Raw genomic sequence first — 16632 nt, 5'->3', positions numbered from 1 at the left:
CCAACAAAAGCTCAGACTGCCCTTGTAGAATGGGTTGAGACACATATTGCAGGCTTAGAATAAATACACTTTGAACAATTTCACTGGCATATTTAAGTATTTGCGCAAGAGTAACAATCGTCACTGCAGGGCACAATGTCCTTGTGTTGAAATAAGAGAGATTCCTGCAGAATTACCCCATCATGCAAATGTTTCGGCCGTTCTTGGCTTTACTACATCCGAGTATTTGCATGATTTCATCTATTCAGACTCTTCCTGTTCAAGGTAAAAGCATCTCCACGAAATGAAAAGCATTCGTCAGGCCATATGTGGTTTAGATACTGGGTCACGCAAGGGTCAAAGAAAGGATGATGCCAGATACGTCTGACAACATTAAAGTCTATGAGCAGATTATCCAAGTATTCTATTAGAGGAAATGGGGATGTATTCAAAGCAGATTTGTAATGAAATTTTGTGGTCTGCTCTATAAACTGAGCACATCATCTCTGCCACTGTAAGCAAGTTTTTAGGAAGTGGTTTAAGCTGCTGTTGTATGATCTACAGCACTGCATACTAGCTCTAACCAAAAATGACTGAGCTGTCTAAATTTGACATTATTAGGCATCATAGGTGCATTTCTGACAAGAGCGCTTTTCCAGATATTATGAAGAATTTTTTTTTTTAATGTTTCAGCCTATTCAGAATTTCAGCAGTAAATATTGTTTTAATCACATGCTCCATTATGAATACTAAGTATTGGATCATCATACTCCTTTGATGTACTTTTTTAAATTTTTTTATTTATTGCATACTGTAGTTAGGAAGTATGCATATTCTAGCAGGAATTATTTTATTTCTTTAAAATGTAACATAACATACTGTGCCATAAGGCTGCACGGCTTAGTGCGATTACGAAATTGTGATTTAATTATATATACAGTATTTATGTACTATATATATATATATATATATATATATATATATATATATATATTTTTTTTGTTTTGTTTGTTTTAGGATCAGCTCATGATCCATGGGTGTTTTAATGTTTAATGGTTTCATGTTTGAAAATGAAGAAATGAAGACAGCCACAGATATTAGTACTGTAATTTTACATTTGCAATGTAAAAAAGAAAAAAAAGAAAAAACAACACTAAAAACATGACTAATATTTCTTTTGTTTTTATTTAGTCATTTTTTTTATTTAATAATAATAATAATAATAATTATTATTATTATTATTATTCAGTATCGATCATATTGTGTTTTAAACACAAGATTTTGGCTAATTGGTGCAGTACCATGATAAAGACACAGGCCAGACAGACATGGCTCACTCTCTGTCCTAGTTTCAAACATAAGGAAAATAACTACAAACAGAAATCTTGAGTACGCCTTGCAAAAAGCATGTATAATGAGAGAACACAAGATGAACCTTGTGCTTGTCAGTTCCCCTGCAAATCAAGAGCATCTGCTGATTGTACTGAGGAAAACACGTCCAGTAAAACTGGGATTAGAGTGCTGTTCACTGAAGGGAATATAGGGTGAAAATACAGCATCCTTAAAGGGACAGCGCACCTAAAAATAAACATTCTGTCATTATTTACTCACCTCGTTTTCCTCCATGTAACACAACAGGAGATGTTTGACAGAATGTTAAGGACTGACAGCTCCTGTCACCATTTATTTTCACTGCATCTCTTTTCAATGCAAAGAAACGTGAATGGTGACTGCAGCTGTCAGTCTTGACATTATGTCTATAACAACATTCTGCTTTTTACTTTCACTGAAGAAAGAAAGTCAATGGTTTTGGTACAACACGAGGAAGAGTAAACGATAACAGAAGTTTCATTTTTGCATGAACTATTTCTTCACGACTTATGAAAAGAAGTGTCTCATTTTTTTCCAATATACTTACATTTCCTACAGCCTTTCTCACTGCACAGATAAATGATGAACAAATAAAGCATTCTAGCTCCCAGGCAATGGTGCAACTTCATAATGCTTAAAATGACTGTTGATTTCAATTCACTTTAACATAATACATTTAAAATACTCTACACAAAATACTCTTATTTACTGTCTCATATTTCTTCCTGGACTTACTGTGTATCATTCATCAGTGCAGGTTATTTCAAAGAAATAAATCTTATGGTACAGTAATTAATACAATTTTAAAATGCCATGGAACATTCTGCACTGAATTATGCTTAGTACCAAACAATTTCATTACTCTCTATGAGGGCAATATCTATAAACTGATTTTCTGTAGATGTTTTGGGAACCCTTTGTACGCTGCTTCTTTCTAAAAAAAAAAATTAAAAAAAAGAAGAAAAAAAAATAACATGGTTTCATGTGTGCATATATTTGCCAACTTGGTTTAAATGTGACTCATGCTCTCAAATTTTAGGTGAAACTACCTGAATTTAAACAAGAATTCTTATGCTGCACTTCACATAGTTTTATTCATTCACCACACTTGCATGCAAAAATATAACATTACGAGCAGATCCTGCCATCGCATCAATGTTTGCACATGAAGAGGCTCATTACATCTTCAAAGCCTCTTTCCCCATCCTCCATTTCACTTTTCTGCTTTGTAGCCTCTTCAATCCCCCATGTGCACCTACATATACTTGAAGATGGCCTATGCAAGGTAAGCCGTACACATTATAGCCACACGCTGCAAATGACACAACAACACATCCGTGATTTGGTTGCCAGCGGTTTCAGACTACAGTACAACACCTGATTTCTGTTTTGGCAAATGACATGTTTCAAAGCAAGTGCTGATATACTGATCAATTTAGCTTGATTCTGGCAAAGAAATTGCAGGATACACAATGCAGCTGGTCTGCCTGCTCTCTGGATGACAATTCAAACATAATCTAACACTCCCCAGACACGGAGCGCTGTCTTTGCCAAGCACAGAGGCTTGGGAATTTCCCATTATGACTCTATTTCCTTGTCTCCTTCACCCAGACCGCTGTGACACTGACCCACAACGGCTAATTCATCCATGTACACTTCTTAGGGACTAAATCCAGCCGTCTATTTTTGAAATGACCTCAATTCTGAGGTAAGCTTCTATGTGGCGATATTAAAGATTCAATATGCAGCAACGCAAGTAACCTAATTAAAGAACCGATGGCTCATTAGGCAGATTTATAATACACCCAAGAACACTTTAAAGGAATAGTTCACCGCAAAATTACAGTTCTATACTGATTTACCCTGTAAAACTATCTTTATGCAAGACAATGCAAACTTATTAAGATTTATTAAGAACAAAATATTAGCATCTTGGCATTCCAGTGAGGTTGTTTGCTAATTGATTATTAATTTTTGGCATATGTTCTTTCTTTCTTTGTTTTCATATTAAAACATTTTCCTAGGGAAATTTGGGGCACAATCCCATTTTCAGAGTGTGCCAAATTTAGGCCAAATTCTGGGCAGCTCGTCTCTCTAAAGATCATTCCATCTAATCAGGAAAAACAAGAACACATTTCGCACGTTCATTTACATGCTCTTGCTTGTGACAGATTAATGTCTTATTAATATTCTGGAATGTGCGCTCTTTATGCTGGTATGGTTGTGTTGTCACAGGGGAAAAGGCTACTCTAAAAAGCAAGATGGTTTTAGGAAGCATCTGTGCACAGATGGGCTGTAAGCTTCATAAAGGACAAGGACTGTCTTTAAAAAGGCATAGCCAACCTGGCCTTAGTTAAAAATAGACTAGACTTCGGTAGACTTCAGCAGTGCTACCAGCCACAAACTATCAGGAAGTATGTCAACTTTTAATAACTTCATGGTGGAACAAGAGCTGAATTAATTCCTACACAATATGTTCGTAAAATTATGATCATATTTTACAGTAAAACAGTGATGATTGCATTAGCACTTATTGGACTCAGGAAATACCAATCCACCTACAGAGTGCTTCAGAGAAATATCAATCCACCTAATGCTGCAAATACGTCACATAAACCCCCTGAATGCAGATGGAATCATTGGTAATTTTAACACATATTTACTTCAAAGGTCTCACCCTCCCACTTCTATCACAGCTGAGTAAGTGTTGAGTAAACAGTCTCTGTATGTGATGGAGTGCAGGACTGATGTGTTGGGTAACCCTGCTGCCCACTGCAAACCAAGCAGCATGCATCTATCTGCACTCTCTAACCCTGGAGCAAATGTACTGGCTGACCAAAGCTGGAGAGACTTCAATAATCCGCAGCATTACTGCAGCCACTCACTCTCCGTGAGCTAGCGTCTCAATCCGCTAGCGTACGCAAGACATAACGCTCTCATTTATCACCCCGTTTTCCACTTCACAGGTTCGCCGTGCTTCAGGACAGCCTGACCTTCTACCTTCAGCTCTTGTTTGACAAGGTTTGGTGGCTTTTCTATGTTAATTCCTCGGTAATGGGTTGTATGTACAACTTGACCTTGCTTTAAAACTCTGAACAGAAAAGAGGATGTGAAAACACAGCTGCAGACATGAAACACTGGGGCATTTAAAACTCTTTTCCTAGGGTGAAGACCCGTCACTGAAATTTATGTCACATACACAATCAAGTAACATTGTCTTCAGAATCACACGTACATCACTTGCTTTATTTCTTCCCAGCATAATCACATTTCAGATGTGAAGAACTGGCTCCCTTTCAGTTCACGATTTGAACAGATTATTTAACGTGCTTTGTTTTCATCTTGTAAGCTGCTTCATGTTGACTGGCAGAGTTTAAATTACTCTGGTTCATACAATAACAAGTTAATTTATTAAATATAATGATTTATTCATAGATGTAATTATAGATTTATACTGGTGGAATTTCTAACTTTATTAGTATAATTTCATTTTTCAGTTTTCAGTACACTAAAAGGATGTTCCCAGAAGTCTCTGTGTAATGCCTCATATTTGCATATTTGGTAATTTTTTTGCGACCAAATCTCACTGTTAACTAGTTGATTATTAGCATCATGGGTTTCAGTCACGTGACTTTTTTGTTGCGGCCGTCATCTTTAGGACCTGCCGTAGCCTCTCCTCAGTGATTGGAAACCAAAATAACACTCCACCAACAACGGAAAACAATGATATTTAAAAACAAAATAAATACTTTAGGATTAGATCCTTATTTTCTGTCAGTGAACTGCTGACTCCACTAAAGTCTAGTAAAAACTTATCAATTTGACGTTAGCTGATAGGCTGTTTACATCTACTTCATACACAAACCCTCTCCGTACACTCAGGCCATTTTCAGTTACATTTTCACCTGCTAGAGACTTGTCCATCGGCCCGGATCCATCTGCCACACCCGGCCTGGATGCCTGGAACTCACTTTCAGATTCTGGGCTGAATCGACCAGACCACATGTGACAGACCTAACTCGCCGACACTGCCGCATCCAAGCCGGATTTGGCCCGTTGCACAGCACGCCAGACTTTGCCCAGTTTCATTTCTATATCTACTGTACTGTTCATTAATATTTCATTTAAAATTGATAATGTTACCTAGACAAAACATTTACTTTAATTTTAATTATATAGATTATAATACATAATTAGCATGAAGTAACAAATCTACAAACATCTCATTATTATAAAAGTAATTTTAAAATCCATTAAAGAACTTGCTTGATCAAGCTAGCATGAGTAAAATTTATTTACAAAACCATGTGATTACAGCAAAAAACAGCAGTTATACAATAAGTGTAGATAAAATATTTAACATTTTGCAAAATGACACATGCATTTACTTGAATGAATGAGGCATTTATATGTACACTTGGACCGTAACATTTAATAAATAAAGGTTAAAACATTAAAATTGTAAAAGGTGTTTTGAAAAACACATTGGTACATAGCAAAGTGTTTGAAATGAAGCATATTGTACTTGGATAAATAATTTAAATAATTATTACCTAACTGTTACTATGAATCATTTTTAAAGGTAATCAGTGAAAACTGTTCTCGGTTGTTGCTCATTGTGGGTAATTGTGCAGCATGTCTTTCCGCATCTTAGTCCAGCGAGATCTTTGCTTGGGAGCTTTCATTTCTACACCTGTAAAGAGCACATAATGCATAAGTATCTATTACTAAAGGTCTAACTGAATGCACCAAACTGAATGAAATTATATTGTATTAAAGCACACGTTGTTTGAAAGCCTATTTATTTACTGTTATTTACCCATTTAATTCTAGCACATTAGTGGCTGTGTCCAGTATGTTTGAAATTTAAAGTGTGTATCATCCTAATTAAAGAGATAGTTTACCCAAAAATGAAAATCATTCACTCCCTTGATGTCGTCTACACATGACAAACCCGCTGGTTTTGATTAACATCATTCTTCAAAGGATCTTCTTTTGAGTTCTGCAGAAAAACAAAATTCAAGGGTTTGAAAAAAAAAATGAGGGGGGATTTATGTAATAATTTAAATGATGACAGAATTCTGGGTTAATTACACTTTTAAGTAAATTAGTAGAAACACTTTTCACTAGTCATCACTGTGCAGAAAAGAATAACAGTGAATCCACAATAAAATGCTTGAAAAATACACATTCATTACATCCATAGCTTCCTGTTGGTCAGTTTGTCTCTTCAGTTAAGATTCCTCCCAATTGTTGCAGAAATCATTTTATTACATGATATAATCATGGTCAGTGCAGACATGTAGTTGAACTCACTTTCTCATCAACTCAAACTGTTCCTTGCTATTCCAGTCAGAGAAGTATAATAAAGATGATGTGCACTGCTCGGTGTTCACAGGTATCTGAGGAACTTTTGCCATTTCTTCTGCGATGACACTTATTTTGGTTACTACAAAACATAGGTTAAAAGACATTTGTTGCTCATATAAGAAAAATATTCAGTTATTCCTGTATGTCTCTACATACTAAATGAAGAAGCAACCAGCAACAAAACTATGATTCTGTGTTTAATTATAGTCAGTTACATGTGTTTTGGCACTGGTGAGCACCTGTACATATAAGTCTGCTAACATAGCAACTGTAAAAGCAGGACACAGCTACTGCAAAAGATCTCAGACATATTGAGGCATATAAATTTGATTGTAGTACATTGTCATCGTAAAAACCCCTGCAACTAGCTTATATTTGATATTAACTGATATTATTTGAAAAGAACGTTTTTCTAGAATTATAATACTAATAGTACAAAAAAAATCCTCTTCACTCTAGCATCCTTGAAGTAGTAACATTCATAAAAATAAGAATGTGGAAACTAAAACTACAAACCTTTGACCCTCATAATCCCCCTACCCCCAACATCCTCCTCTTCCTCATCTGTTTTCTTTCGTAAAAGATTATCGCACCTCAAATATAATCACATAACAACTATAATAACAAAATATCAACAAAAATACAAAAAAATCTCGTTGATTTATCAGCTTTAGGTGGAACATAAAAGCACACTGAAAAAACATCATAAACAAATTTAAAATAAACATCTTTCAAATATAAAAATTAACATGCTAACTAAAATACTAAAATGTAAAAACTCATCTATTCTTACAATAAATATTTAATCATAAAAATCCACATCTCTTGGTAAATAATGCATTGTGATTTGTTGTTATCAAAGCCCAGCGCACAGCTCAGCAGACTGACGGAATTGCAATTCGGTCCTACAAATGGCGGCCGCACCACTGTGTGACGTCACATGAAACCCATCAATAACTAGCATATTGGCTATTTATTAGTACTTACAAAGCACATGTTAATGCAGGGGTCTAGCATCATTTCAGAAGTGAAGGGGACAGAAACGTCAAATGTATTCATTTATTTTTATCTCTTACTTTTACTTTATTGGCTAAGAAATCAAATACACTGCTGGACAATAACCTATATTTTCCTAATGACAATTTTATGATTGGTTTATATACTGCAAACACTTTTTCTTCCCATTTTTATCACAGAATAAGGCAGAACATATATTTTATAGTTTCCATACTGTAATAAATGATATGTCAATTAGCAGTGCATTATTCATGTACTTTATGTATTAGATGGATGACTTGAAAATTACACCATATATCGTCGCAATCATCTGTTTATTGTCTATACGTTTCATCTATAAAAATGTTTCTGCTTTTTACTCAGCTTAGCAACGGCGATAACTGGATGTTTTTGTCCAAATTTGGGATTTCCTGGCATGTCATAAGTTATTACTTCTATGAGTTTGTTTTGGATGTTCTGCGCGAGAGCGCCCTCCAGCTTTCAGTATGAATGAAACACACACTGCATGAGAGTGTATAGTGCTCCGTAATGTTCACATCCCCTCATTATGGATACAAATAAAACCTCAGGTCATGCATAGACTATCTTGCCTCTTTACATTTAAATCTAGATTTATGGACACTGGCCCTTAAAAAACCTATAGGTGAACACACTTGCCTGAAAAGTGCGGGAAATGAATTTCCAGTTTATTAAAATCCTCTGTGTACCCTGCATATTCTACACCCATGTATTAAAGCCTTATTCTGCATGACTATGTTTTAGATACCTTAATCCGACCACAAAGCTAAATTTAACAACTACCTTACTAACTATTAATAAGCAGCAAATTAGGAGTTTATTGAGGCAAAAGTTATAGTTAATAGATAATTGTGATAATTGGTCCCCAAACTAAAGTGTGACCACATATTTTTATTTGTTAAATGTTTTCTGTTACATTTGTACTTTTTTGCATTACTGTAGTGTCATGTGTGTTTTGTATCTGTGTAGGCAATGCTGTGCGTAACACTATAAGCTTATGATTATTAGCCATGGATTATGGGGGGAAACATCTGAAAAGTTTAAATGCAAAGCAGATTTTAGTATGTCAAGTAGGATGGCATATTAACATTTTTATCAGCTAATGGATATGGCTAATATACCAAACTACCATTACATAATGCCTGAACCGTTTTCATGTACTGTACTTTTGTTCACACTGAATTTCTAGCAATCACAGCAGCCAGGTTTGAACTGTAAATTTAACAGGGATTTTGTTCCAGTGTGCTACCCATTATAACCTTATAAAATTAACAAAAGGATGAAGAAAAGAACTGCTATTAAACCCCTAATGGTTGTGACCCACATATAGGTTTGATGGAGGCGTTCAGAAGTGGCCCATTTGCGCTATTCTACATGGTCTTTCTGCTAGAAGCTTTTACTAAGCTCCTTAAAAGGCTGCCCTGAGGAATCAATGATAGCCTCTGGGAACAGCCTCTCAATGCCTTATCTCTGTTCATTTATCCAAAGAACTCCAACGTCTGTGCTGTCCTTAACATCAAATAAATAAAGAAAGAAATAAAACACAGGATCGACCTCTTCACCCTGTTGGGTTGCCATCACAATATATATTGTATATATCAGAAAATGTTGGATGCTGCCATTATGGCGCTAACTCTCTTATTCTCTACATTCTCTCTTTCTCTCTGTGTCTCCAGATAGATGGAGCATGATGCATTTTTAGAGCCGTCTCTTCTAAGCATGAAACAGCCAATAAGAGGCTCTCACTGCCTGTGTGTGTAATATGCTGTCATACTGATTTAAAGTCTACTCTAGCACTGCTGTTTGAGTTTAATGTGAAATAATGACTGAACTAATTGAACTAAATGATGATGCAATCAATATTCTCTGTCAACAGCATACAGTTTCAATATTATATGAATATTCTTTATAAAATATATGAATATTAAACACTCTGTAAGTATTCCACACTTTTAGAATAAAAACTTTAGGCAATGCAGTGATTGGACCACAGTTATAGACATATAGAAGTGCGTATAACCCCCTTAACCTCTTTTTCTGTATGATGAATTAATTCATTAAAAAATCATAATTTTCAAATCATAATGAACAATTCTTTTTCAAACACTCAATAAAATGGTGTAAAAACAATTTTCACTTGCAACTAACACTGAATTAAACACTGAATAAAATGTTGAAGTAGAAAAGCTATTTTTTATTATGTAAAAATTGAAAAATAAAAGTATAATGAAAATAGATCATTGGCCTAACTTTATAGTTTTTGGCAACTTGAACTTTGTGGCAACTTATACGGAAATTAACTTATATGTCTAATAATTAATAATTTTAAGACACAAATGCTTAATGACTTTGACACAAATCCTAAACTATTATAATTACAAGTTAATATATCTGACTATAAGTTATTATAAGTTAGCTATAAGTAAGCTTGTGATCAGTCAATACCGAAAAAGATGACAAAGACTAAATCCAATATTTGGAAAACAAGAAATTTATAAGCAATTTTTGTAGGCTGGTCATTCTTGACCACCACCACAAGTATAACAAGGTGGGATAAAATTTCAAATAAAAGTACAAAAATTATAATTTTTTCTATTGGGATGTTGTTATACCTTGTGTGTGAAAATAAAAAAAGTCAATAACTAATTATCTGTCATGCAATGTGTAGAGGAAAAGCACACGAAGACTAAGGTCATCTACACACAAGTTTAATAGAATCCAAGAAGATGATAATCCATGTAGGCAAAGGGAACACGCAGCAAAACAACATCAATACCAGACAAACTAAAGGAGAAACAGAGGAACTTCAATACACAGACCAAATGAGGATAACTAACTAACACAGGCCAACTAAACAAACTAATCATGACAGAAACTAGGTCAAGTGAAACAAACTATGATCGAGACACTATCATTAACAATTAATTTTAGGGAAAAGTACATTTATATTTTTGTTTTGTTGCCAAATGTCATCCTATATCTATACTGAGAGTTGTCTTTCCTCTGTGTCTCCTGATGTTCACTGATTTGTCTTGGATTGGATTAACAATCATTATCATGTTAAGTGGCATTTTAAGATTTCCCTCTAATTTTGACACTGGCTGTGATTGTTAAAAAGACAGGTCTTCGGTTGCTCTCCTATGCCTGGATCCGTATTTATTTTTTATTTTTTTCTGTAACCTTGTACTTTAGATGCACCTTGCAACCTGCAGTCATGTCAGTTATATGAACAAAAGCAGAACCCCCACATTTGTATAAGATTACAAAATAGCTGATGCAGGGTCACTTGTCCAACCCTTTGGTAAACAGAACAGAAATAAGGAGCCTGGGAATAAAGGAGTCCTTGTCCTTTTGGGAAGTGCAGTGCTTTAGTCTGTTTTATGGGAGTATAAGAGATCTTTTGAGACAAGGACAGAGGAATGCTGGCCGAGAACATTTAGATTCCATTCCTGTTGCTTTTTAGTGGCATCTCGCTTGCCAAGAGACTGATATGAAGTGGATATGTAGGCTTATCTTTTCAACAGGATTTTCCCTTTTAGCCTTTAAACAAATCTGTTTTCACACACCCCTAGTTACTAGTTTATTAGAAAAGATTTGAATTGCTCCACAATTTGTTTTTGTTACCTCAATGACAAATGCCTAAAGCTCCTCTAAAAACCTTTTTCACTGAAGCAAGCCTGGACTGAGCTGTCTGATTGACAGAAAACCTCAGCGGTTTTGTAGAGGACACAAGGAGACATTTTAAAAGTGATGCGTTCGAGATACTGCTCAACATTAAATCTTTGAAATGGCTATTAAGCGTGCGCATGTGTGTGTGCTTTATACAAACGCGTTCACAGGCCAGTTAAAGCACAAAGACAAACACTGTGTTGTACCTAGTGCACACCAGCAGTCTTTTCAAAGAGCAATGGCAGCTCACATCCTGCAGACTGCCATTAAATTCAGCTCTGAATAAAAGCAAAAGGAAAATGGAAGTTGAAATGATCTGGAAAATCAAGCCTATTATCTTTTTCTGCTATCTGCACTGATGTGTGTATGTAGCATTGCTGTGCTGGAGTTAAAAAGAGAAACTTATCCATTTTAAAATAGTTTAAAAGTATATAGGGACTGTATTTGGATAGGATCGTAGATACGTCGTAACACTTGACTAAACTTGACTGAAAATGGTTTTGCTAGAGAAATGGTCAGCATATCGTGTATCACTATTTTACAGTCTGAACCTCTGTGGTCTCTGTAAAAATGGTCAAGCGGTGACTTCTGCCTGATATCTTTTTTCATTAAATTGCACATGAAGAGCACCTGGTTGTTCTCTGTTTTTTTTTTTTTTTTTTTTTTTTTTTTTTTTTGCAACATATTTCAGGCATAAAGACAAAAATAAAAATATAATTGAAATGAAAACATAACTGAAATTAAATGAATATAACTGATCAATTGAATGTAAAATTATTTAAAATAGAATTATTTGTCATGGTAGTATTTATTCAACAAATTTGTTTAGAAAAAACTTCTGAGTATGCAATTATATTCTTCTTTGCTTTAATGCTCCATTAAAACGAGTTGTTGCACTGCTATAATGATTACATAAAATAAATTGTACTTTATTACAGTATACAATATAGTTTGGTTAAATCATTGACAAGAATTAAATGAATATGTAAAATATTAAACACATTATAGTAATTTAGAGGGTAAATTTGTTTAATTGTCATGAAAATAAAATTACAATGCAAAATAAAATAAAAAATTATTTTATTTTCTTTGCTTTTATCTTTTCTTGTGATTTTTGAGTGAAATTTTATATTTTTTTTTATGATATTCTCAAAAAGATGTTGACAATGGAATGACATGAGTGCTTAATCATCCCTGTTCTACAAGACATTCATTCAGTTCAGACTGACACAGAAAAGCACATCAGTCATCATTTGCGTTCAGTTCTCTAGCAGTTTCTGCAGTACTTTACATTCAAACACTTTAAGCTGAAAGCGGATAAAGTACGGTATTCTGAGTGACCTTCATCTGAGTGATGGCAATAGTCCCGTGTTTTTCAACCATGGAGGTCAATAAAGGTGATTCGGAGAACAGATCGCCTGATTTGATCTAACAGTGAAAGACTACAGCTTCAGAATTGATGCTAAGAGACTTTTCTTGTCTTGACTTGACTTTCCGGTTCTGTTTTCAAGCATGACATCAAAGTGTTCCTATCATTCAGTGTATAGAAAATTGTAGTAACAATGAAAACAGGAAAACCCAGCAGCTAGCAATGATTTGTTGCAGCATAACATTTTCAAGATATATTGACCATCATACTAAATCCCTTTGATCTTTTTACATCAAACTGTGGGAAACTGTGGGAGTGATTTTGCCAAATTTTGATATTTTCCTGGATTTGTTGACAGTATTCAAATCGTATAACCTTAACCCAAAATGTAATTAGTTTATTAGTTGTTATTGACATATATGTAGATCCAGGAACATCCCCTACTTGACAAAATCACAGTAAAGAAAGCAAAAAAGCTATTTTATTTTCCAATAAAATATATCTAAATATCTTCAAATTAATTTGAAAAGCCAAAATGCATAAGATATATAGACTTGTTTTGGAGAATATGTTATATTTTTGCCATTTTTCTTACCCTTAATGGCATTTTTTTTCTAGAAAAAAATAAAATAAAATAAAAAAATAAAATAATAATAATAATATAATAATATAATAATTATTATTATTATTATTATTATTATTATTATAAATATTAAAATAATTAAACAAAAATATATAATATACTAATTAATTAATTAAACAATTTGCCAGCAGGCTCTGAAAACTAACAGAATTCTAGATATTTCCTAAATAAAAAAAAATTCAACAAAAAAAGTGCAGGCTTTTCCCCATGTACATATTTTAAATAGGAAAAAAAAATGCTTTATACATATATATATATGTATGCATGTATGTATTTATTTAAGAATAAAAGTGCAGGCTTTTCTTGTACTGTAAATGTTGGTTGGTACATTGATTTTGAATAACCATGAATAATAATGCTTAACAATAAATAACACTGTCATGAAAATACACTAGAGCAGCAAGTAAGTCATAAATCGCCACAGTTGTTCTGGATTTATCATGTCCATATGAAAAAGACCAGCCTGTTTCTTATGACATGTTTCGTTAACATAAAAGCAGACATTGCAAAGATGCAAAGAGCTCAGAACTCGGGTATGTCATTCAGAGTGAATTTAGATCAATGGCTACTTCAAAAATACCAGTCTACGAGGCCAAAATAGAAATAAAGACATTGGTAAAGAGAGGAAATTCAAAGGCAGGACCATGCATAATCCTTCAAGACACTAAATGGCGAGCACATAAATAGGTTTCCGCTGTAAAAACACAAGATAAAGCGGCGTGAATGGCAGGGCTACGGAATTATTCTTTCTTTGGAGATACCATCTACAAGGACCAATCACAATCACTTAAACTGCAGTGTATTTTCTCACAAAGAAATAAGCCTAACCCTAACCCAACTATAACCCTTCTCGAAGTGAGAGCTGAAATATGCTGTTCACTGATAGGGAATGGCAACAGCAATCCCTTTTAATATGTTTCTTTTACGGACAATTGCTTATTCACCAAATCACCATGACAACTCCAAGGCACATCTCTCTCTCTCTCTCTCTTTCTCTCTCTCCCTCTCTCTATGCTTTGCAATTCAGTGCAAATCGTCTCCCAAGTCTTTTAAACTACAGTTTGACAGCCTCGTCCTTGAAATGTAAACCGCAAAGCCAATCAAGACTTTAAATGAAAATATGAGCGGCCACTGGCAGTTTAACTTCATTTTTGAAAGTTGCAGTATTTTGTTCATATGAAACAACCAATTAAGACCAATTAAAATGAATATTATCTGGTGAATGCATGTAACTATCACTAAAGGGCAAGCAGTTTCAGTTTAGAACTATTTCAATCAACATTTTTCAAATTCTTCTGTAATTTTCATACATGCAGTTTTTATGAGCTCATATTAGTTGAGACAATATGGCATATTGTACTTTAAAAATATCTTGGGTTAATGAAATGGTGATCAGTTACAGACTCGAGATATACATTTTACCTTAGCCTATACAAATAGCTATATGGAAATTTTATGAAATATGTTTAAAAAACATTTATATGTATATGTGCACATATCACACGTAACACATATAAAACCCATGATTTCAACATTTATAATAATAATAATAATAATAATAATAAAATAATAATAATTATAAATAACTGCAAAATGTTGAAAATGGATTTAGGCTACAATAGACATCTTCAGTGAAAATATTAACCCAGTCATCAGCTCGTAATGAAATCCACGTGCAACATGAACGCAACATGGAAGACGCTTAAAATTACACGCCATCTGTTAGCGACGCGACAAAACTACTAAAATCAACGAAACTGTGCAGACGCTAACGCGCGACGCGTCTTTAGAGGTTGCGGATGGAATCTTGACGTCGGTACCAAGTCTACAAATGAAAGACTTTTTTTTTTTCTTTGCGAGCCACGGAGCGCGACGCGACGCGACACTATAGGAAAGCTCTAATGCTGACGCTGACTCTTCTACGCGCTTTTACCGGGGGCGTTCTATTTTTGTCGCGTCGCGTCGCTCGCTTGCAGTGCAGATGGGGTGTAACAAGTGCAAGAGATCCTCATCCTAATCTCCTGTTACTTTTACCGGCGTCGCAGCCTGCCTAGTTCACTTCAACGAGACCGCTTCACATATTCTTCATCAAGGGAACTGCACATCTCCACACCACAGACGCAAGGAACACTGAAGTTCACCAATTGTTCAGTGACAATCCTGATAAGAGATCTTGGGATAAGACATAGCGGTCCTTCATAGCCTTCTACAGTCTGTCCGTATATGGTGACTAATAACTTCTCCTCATAAACTAGCATGATCCTTATAAACAACTCACCTGCTTTGGTAAAATATCAAATCCTCCATTCCTGGTATTCCTGTTCCCTAAAAAAAGCCGTGATGCGTGTGTGTCAGTGGTAATCCGTGGCAGGTGTGTTAAGATTTCTTCATGCAATTCGTGTGACCTTTTCCAGCGAACGCATCCTTCATCCTTTACACTCCAGTCACATTCTCGGGTTTTTCCTACGCGTATGATCCTGATGCTCTGGTCCTGCGTGTTCGTGAGCTCCCCATACGAGCTTCACGAGTGCGCGCTGCGCGGTCACGCTTGAGTGTTCGGGAACGCCAGCACAGGCGCGGGTAACTATGGAAACCGAAAAGCGCACACACATGCTGCATGCAGGAGAGAGGGGGTGTGAGTAACCCTGCTTTCCAGGACATCTATAGAGAGCTTTTTGCTGTTAAATTATGTGCATTGCATTTCCACAATATAAAACCAATAAGGCATATATAAAGAGCAGAATAGCAAAATAACACAAACACTGAAGCAATCTCATTTTGTCTAACTGATGTGTGCTTTATAGGGAAGCCAGGGGCTAGATGTAACACTTTGTACTTCAGGAAATATTTTTCTCTGGGTAGATTTCTATTTGTATAACCTTGTAGTTACTATAATGGGGCATGTTGTCACAATAACAATCTGCTGGTAACTGAAACCGCTATATCTAGCTATCTATTTTATCTTTTTATGTGAGTGTCAAAAATCTTTGTTTTGGACAGAAACAGCAACATGACTTTATTTATTTATTTATTTATTTTTATAAAAAGGCCTGTTGTGATTTGAATTTTTGCATTGTTATTTTGGTTTCATGACAAATAAAAACATTTGCGCTCTAAATTCCTATAATGTTTTTTGATATTTTACATATTAATTTGTTTCATTCTTGTCAATGATGTACTATGCCAAATGCCATGT

At 34.8% G+C, this 16632-nt stretch overlaps 1 protein-coding gene across 3 annotated transcripts in view; it reads right to left on the bottom strand.

Moving 5' to 3' along the window:
* nlgn3a (neuroligin 3a) overlaps positions 1–16003 on the bottom strand; it is a 185429-nt gene extending 169426 nt beyond the window's left edge. For 2 of the 3 annotated variants that reach the window (XM_042769820.1, XM_042769822.1), the window contains exon 1: positions 15715–16003. The gene's annotated coding sequence lies outside the window, so the exon portion shown is untranslated. The remainder of the gene's footprint in view (positions 1–15714) is intronic. The other variant, XM_042769823.1, reaches the window with a different exon arrangement.
* Between the last annotated feature and the right edge of the window lie 629 nt (positions 16004–16632).

The sequence above is a fragment of the Cyprinus carpio genome, chromosome A14 (genome assembly GCF_018340385.1).
Source record: "Cyprinus carpio isolate SPL01 chromosome A14, ASM1834038v1, whole genome shotgun sequence".
Lineage (NCBI taxonomy): Eukaryota > Metazoa > Chordata > Actinopteri > Cypriniformes > Cyprinidae > Cyprinus > Cyprinus carpio.
This window is presented reverse-complemented; position numbering and strand designations above follow the sequence as displayed.